Source organism: Phascolarctos cinereus, unplaced genomic scaffold (assembly GCF_003287225.1).
Source record: "Phascolarctos cinereus isolate Bilbo 61053 unplaced genomic scaffold, phaCin_HiC Scaffold_1;HRSCAF=81, whole genome shotgun sequence".
Taxonomy (NCBI): domain Eukaryota; kingdom Metazoa; phylum Chordata; class Mammalia; order Diprotodontia; family Phascolarctidae; genus Phascolarctos; species Phascolarctos cinereus.
In genome coordinates this window covers 81,902,400-81,908,399 of record NW_027555514.1, presented here as the reverse complement: position 1 = coordinate 81,908,399, position 6,000 = coordinate 81,902,400, and positions in this window count along the sequence as shown.

Sequence of the window (6,000 nt, the reverse complement as noted above, 5' to 3'; positions counted from 1 at the left end):
GAAGGGAGGAATATTTGGTCTCCACAGCAACCTTGTCCTACAGAGTAGATTCAGGTTCCAATTCCTATAGTTACAGGAATATTCAGGAAGGGGCTGAGGTACACTTGTTTTGCAGTTCATTAAATGTACCTTTTGCCTCGGGAATCCACTACAGGACCTTAAAGTACAGGTCAGCAGATCTGTGAGATTTAAAAACCTAAGAATAAAGTGGCAGTAACAGCCCACACAATCATGAGATTACTGCAGGTCTTTCTTCCATGGAGCACAGCAACAGCACTGAAGTATGATCTCAATCTAGCTTTCCCAGATCCAACTAGCACTCCCCAAAGACCCTCCCCACATGCCTTAGAACTCCATGTCCTCCTTATCAGACTAGTTTCTCTCCAATAAAGCAAACATCTGGTGCTAGGGTAGGCAGTAGAGTAGGGATCCTTCATCTTTTTTGTCTTTTGGACCCCTTTGGCAGCCTGGTGAAGCCTATGGGCCCCTTCAGAGAATAATATTTTTAAATGATTGAGGGAAATGTTAAATTTCAGTTAGAGGTCAATGAAAATAACAACTTAATTTTTTCCCTACATTTGTGAGTCCCCTGAAATTTATCAGTACAATCCCTGGGGGTCCATACACTCCAAATGAAGAGCCCCTGCTCTAGAGAATGACTCAGACCACTTCTCTGTACTGTGTAGGGTCTAAGGAATGCAAGAAGTTCCCCAGCCCTGATCTAGACTATCCCTTCCTACCCCTCCCAGGCCCAAGGATTTCAAAGTCCTGAACTTCTTGCTAATGCCGTTCAGTCATTTCAGTCATGTCTGACTGTTCATGAGCCCATTTGGGGTTTTCTTGGTGGAGACACTGGAGTGGTTTGCCATTTCCTTATCCAGTTCTTTTTGCAGATGAGGTAACTGAGGCAAACAGGGTGAAGTGACTTGCCCAGATCACACTGCCAGTAAATGTCTTATCTCAGGCCTTCCTGATTCCAGGCCCTGAGCTCTATCCACTGCACAGCTGTCCTAAGTCCTGAACTACCAAATTCACAAACTGTAAAAATTACTGAGATGTTGCATAAAACAAGTATTATAACCTGGTATCCAAATGGGCCACAACTGGTCTTGAAAGCTCTGTTCTATTTGTTAACTTTCCATCTCTATGCTGGATTGTATGTTCCCAGGAGGTTAATTTGGTGAATACCATCAACCTTTTCCATTTGGCTCATCAGGCTGAATATCAAGACTAATGAGACACCAGTCTCAGGTGGCAATGGCATTTAAGCCTCTGTAGATGTAGCACAGTCATAATTCCTTGTTAATTTTTTTTAAGCTATCACTAGGCTCCAGTAGGGGAGATGGAAGACCAGAATGAAAATGAGCAGGATAGTATGCACACCTACCTGTGTTCATTCATCTGTGGATCTATGGAACCAAGCCCTCCAAAAAATGAGCAGTCAGGACAAGGATGTTACATGCCAGTTCCTCACTTCAGGTCTGGAAGATGCCAACATGGTCTGCCATAGTTACTTCCCTCCACTGGACCCAACATACCCAATCATTGAACCTAAGGAGAAAGGGGCATGTCAAAGTCTCACTGGGCTCCAGAACCCTTTGGTGGTCTGGTACAGCCTATGGACCCATCCTCAGAATAATGTTTTAAAATGATTGAAGGAAATGCTAAATATAAGTTAGAGGTCAGTGAAAAGAATAATGTAATTTTCTTCTCATTCAAATTCATGGAACCCCTGAAATCTATCTACAAAACCTTCATATCATCTCATATGTGGCTATATTCTGCTAAGTAGGGATTGGCCCAGTGACCAGTCTGACTGTCTAAGAGGGATGTAATGAAGGGCACCATGGCCCAGGCCTGGGGAAATCTCCAGGTGAGGGGCACTGAACTTGCCTAGTCAAGGTCTAGGGATCACCAGCGGCCTTCACATTCATTCACGAGCTTTCTGTAAGGTGGGAAATGTATCTCTGAGCATAGCCAGGTACTCAAAGGATGATTCTAATTGTAATTGCAGACTTTTGGAGTCCTCTGCTGGGGGGTTGTAGAACAGCAAGTGTCTTGGTACTGATCTGTTGCTTCTTTTAAAAAAAAAATTATCAGACAATACTATCATCCTAGAATGAATTAAAGAAAAAGACAAATAAGGTCTAAATCGAGATACGAAGGAGCATAAACCTATCATTGGGTGTAATCAGGAGGTGGGGTTTCTCAGGATTTCTAAAATCTAAGGATTGAGAAGGAATTAGACAGCAAAGGGTAGGAGCAGAGATCATGGAATCATAGATTTAGAGCTGAAAGGGATTTTAGAGGTCATCAATCTAACCTCTGAATTTTGCAGATGTGGAAATGGAGAAAGGTTAAGTAACTCTCTCAAGGGGAAACAAATAGCAATTAACAGAACCAGGACTCAAACCCGGATCCTTCACTCCAAATTCCATTATTCCCCAGATTTCACAGACTAACAGAATCCCAGAGTCAGAATGGATCTCATTAGCCATCTAGTCCAAACTATATCCCCCCCCCCAAAAAAAGAATCCCCACTACAACATGCCTGAGAAGTGTTTCAATCCACTGTGTTCCTGATTGGTTCTTCCAAAGAGAGAAAAGAAGAAAGATTTATTAGGCACATACTATGCATCAGGCACTTTACAAATAGTATCTCATTTAATAGTCACAGTAATCCTATAAGTGCTACCGTTACCCTCATTTTACAGTTGAGGAAATGGAGGCGCACAGAGATTGAGTGACTTGCCCAGGATACCACAGCTAAGAATCATTTGAAGCCAGATTTGAACTCGGGTCTTTCTGAGTCCTGGCCCAGTGGTCTGTGCACTTGGATGCCACCTAGATGCCTCAAAGATTCTGCAACAGAGGCATCAATGGGAATATTTTTTTACATCTAGAGGCAAAAACAGTTACCAAGGTAGGCAGTTAGGGTGAAGGATGGGCAGTGGTGCTACAAAGGATAATCCAACCATAAGCACAGGAAGGCTGGGAGAGGGGACAGTCCAGCCTTCCTCTAAGGATTAGGGACAGTCAAAAGGTGTGCCGGACAGCAATTTGGCTGCTGGAGCAAGGCCTGAGGAGAGCAGTCATCACAGACTGGAAGGATGTCCACATAGATGTTGGAGCCCTGAGATAAAGCCCCATGTTATTATGGCTCTGGTCTAGTCTTTGGGGAGAAACAAAATTCACACGTGAAGAAAAGTAGTAAATGAGACCAGCTGGTATATAATTAAGTGTTAAATCACATGGCACAAAGTAGCCCCAGATTGTATGTGTATGCCCTATGAGTCCAAATTACATACAAAGTGATGTGGGAATTTCAAGCCATGAGATGCATTTCCCAGCATCCCTGATGCCTCTATCTGATTGGAACATGATATGATTTTAGGGGTCTTTAAATAATGTAAGTATTGTGAAATTTTACTACCGAAGATTCATTCCTTTAAGCAAAGGTATTTAATGGTAATTTAATAAAATCTTCACATTATTAGAATGCCAGTACACCTAGGAAAGGTAATACATTAAACATTTGTCAGATAATAACACCTTAGATTATTTGTATTAACAGGCTTTTTACCAGTTACCAGGGAGGTACCAAGAACATTGGCCTGCAAATCAAAAGCTGGGATTCAACTGGCTGAGCCTTGCTCAGTTTCACCTAGCTCAGTTTCATGTCTAAAATGACTGCATTTCTCAATGTCCCTACTAAAAGGCCATCTTCTTAACCAACCAAACACCCTTCTGCTATATGAGCACTCTCACTTCCTCACCACCACCCCTCCAATCCTCCATTTCTAGAACCACGACCAAAGGAATTCCACAAGCCCTCCTGGAAGCGCCACCCACTCAATGTTCTGGCTCTGACATTCTGTTCCTCTCCAGGCTGCACTCCTAATTCTCCTGGTTGTTCTCCACAATGCCCCAGAAACTTCTTCAAAGTGAAGCTCTCTTGTTCTCCAGACTTTACCCCTTCACACAATGAAAGTAACTCCCTTGTGGCCTCTCCCTCTGTTTGGCTGGTTCTTCCCAGAACAAAGTCCAGCAGGAGTCAGGACTACAGCTTAGAGAGGAATGAAGATTCAAATGCTTAAAATGGAGGTTCTGGGAGAAAGACTTTTTAGCTCCCTTTTATGTGTTGCCCCCTCCCCATTCAAATGTAAGCTCCTGGAAGGCAGGGGCTGTCTTTCTTTCTACTTATATTTGTATTCCCAGAACTTTACACAGTGCCTGGTACACAGTAAGAGCTTAATAAATGCTTGTTGACTTGATTTGTGTTTAATCAGAAAGTTTGTCAGATTCTCTCCCTTGTCTCCATGAACCCTTTCTGAGCTCTGAAGTCAATTATTGCCCCTTTCTTCCCCAAAATTATTATTAATAATAACAGTTACCATTTATATAGAGCTTCACAATTTACAAAACATTATATATTATATATATATATATACTACATACAAATACTATATAGTGTTTAGGTATACATACTATGTATATGTAATATGTCCATAATATACTATATACACATAATATATACACACTATACATAAACACTTAGTGATTATATATAGTGCATATGTATTACATGTAAATAGTACATCGTGTTTAGCTTTTATATATAGTGTATATTGTTACATGTATATAGTACATTATGTATAGTGTTTATATATAGTATGTATTGTTACATGTATGTAGTACATTATATATAGTGTATATGTGTTACATGTATATAGCGCATTATGCGTAGTGTTTATATATAGTGTATATGTGTTACATGTACATAGTAGATTATGTATAGTATTACTATATAGTGCATATGTGTGCATAAATTTGATCTTCAGAACAACCCTATGAGGTAGATGTTATTATTATTATCCCCATTTTATTTGGTCAGGAAATGGAGACTGAGACCAAGGTTAAGTGACTTGCAGAGGGACACATAGCTATTAAGCGTCTAAGACAGGATTTGAATTTAGGTCTTCCCTACTGCAATCAATCAACAAACATTTATTAGGTCTTGACTATATTCCAGGCACTGTACTTAGAACTCAAGCTACAAAGAAAGGCAAAAACTGCCTGTATTCAAAGAGCTGACATTTTAATGAGAGAGACAACACGTGAATAAGTAGGTATATACAAGATACATGTAGAGTATATATAATGTAACTTTAAAGAGAAGGCTCTAGAGTCTGGGATGACCAGAAATCTCCTACAAAAGATGGTATTTGAACTGAGTCAAAGCAGATTCTAGAAGGGTGAGATGAGGAAGGAGAATGTTCCAGGCATGAACATCAACCAGGACAAAAGCAAGAATCAGGAAATGGAGTGCTGTGTGCCTGACACAGCAAATAGTCCCATATAATTGGATTATATGGAAGGGCCAGGCCATGAAAATGAAGAATTTTAAATGTCAAACAAAGGACCTTTTATTGGATCCTGGAAGTAAGAGAGAGCCACTGGGGTTTATGGAGTAGATGACACAGTCACACCAATGCTTTAGGAAAATTACTTTAGCAGCTTGGTGAAGGATGGATTAGAGTGGGGGAAGATTTGAAGCAGAGAGAGCAATTAGAAACCTGTTGCAATAGTCCAGGTGAGAAATGATCATGCCTGTGCCAGGGTGGTGGCTCTGTGAGCGAAGGAAAGAGCACATGGAGGAAAAATGTTATGATCACAGAGAGGACAAGATTTGGCATCTAATTGAATATGTGGGATGAGTAAGACTGAGCAGCCAGAGACATGGTTGAGGTTGTGAGACTGGATGACTTGGAAGATGATGATGATGCCCTCAACAACAGTTGGAAAGTCTGGGCAAGGGAATAGTCTAGGGGAAAAGATAATGAAATGTATTCTGGACATGTTGAGTTTGAGATGCCTATGGGACATCCAGATGGAAATAGCTACCAGGCAGCTGGTGATGAGAGACTGAAGTTCAGGGTAGAGCCTGGCACTAGATAGATCTGGGAATCAGCTGCATAAAGATGATAATTGAACTCATGG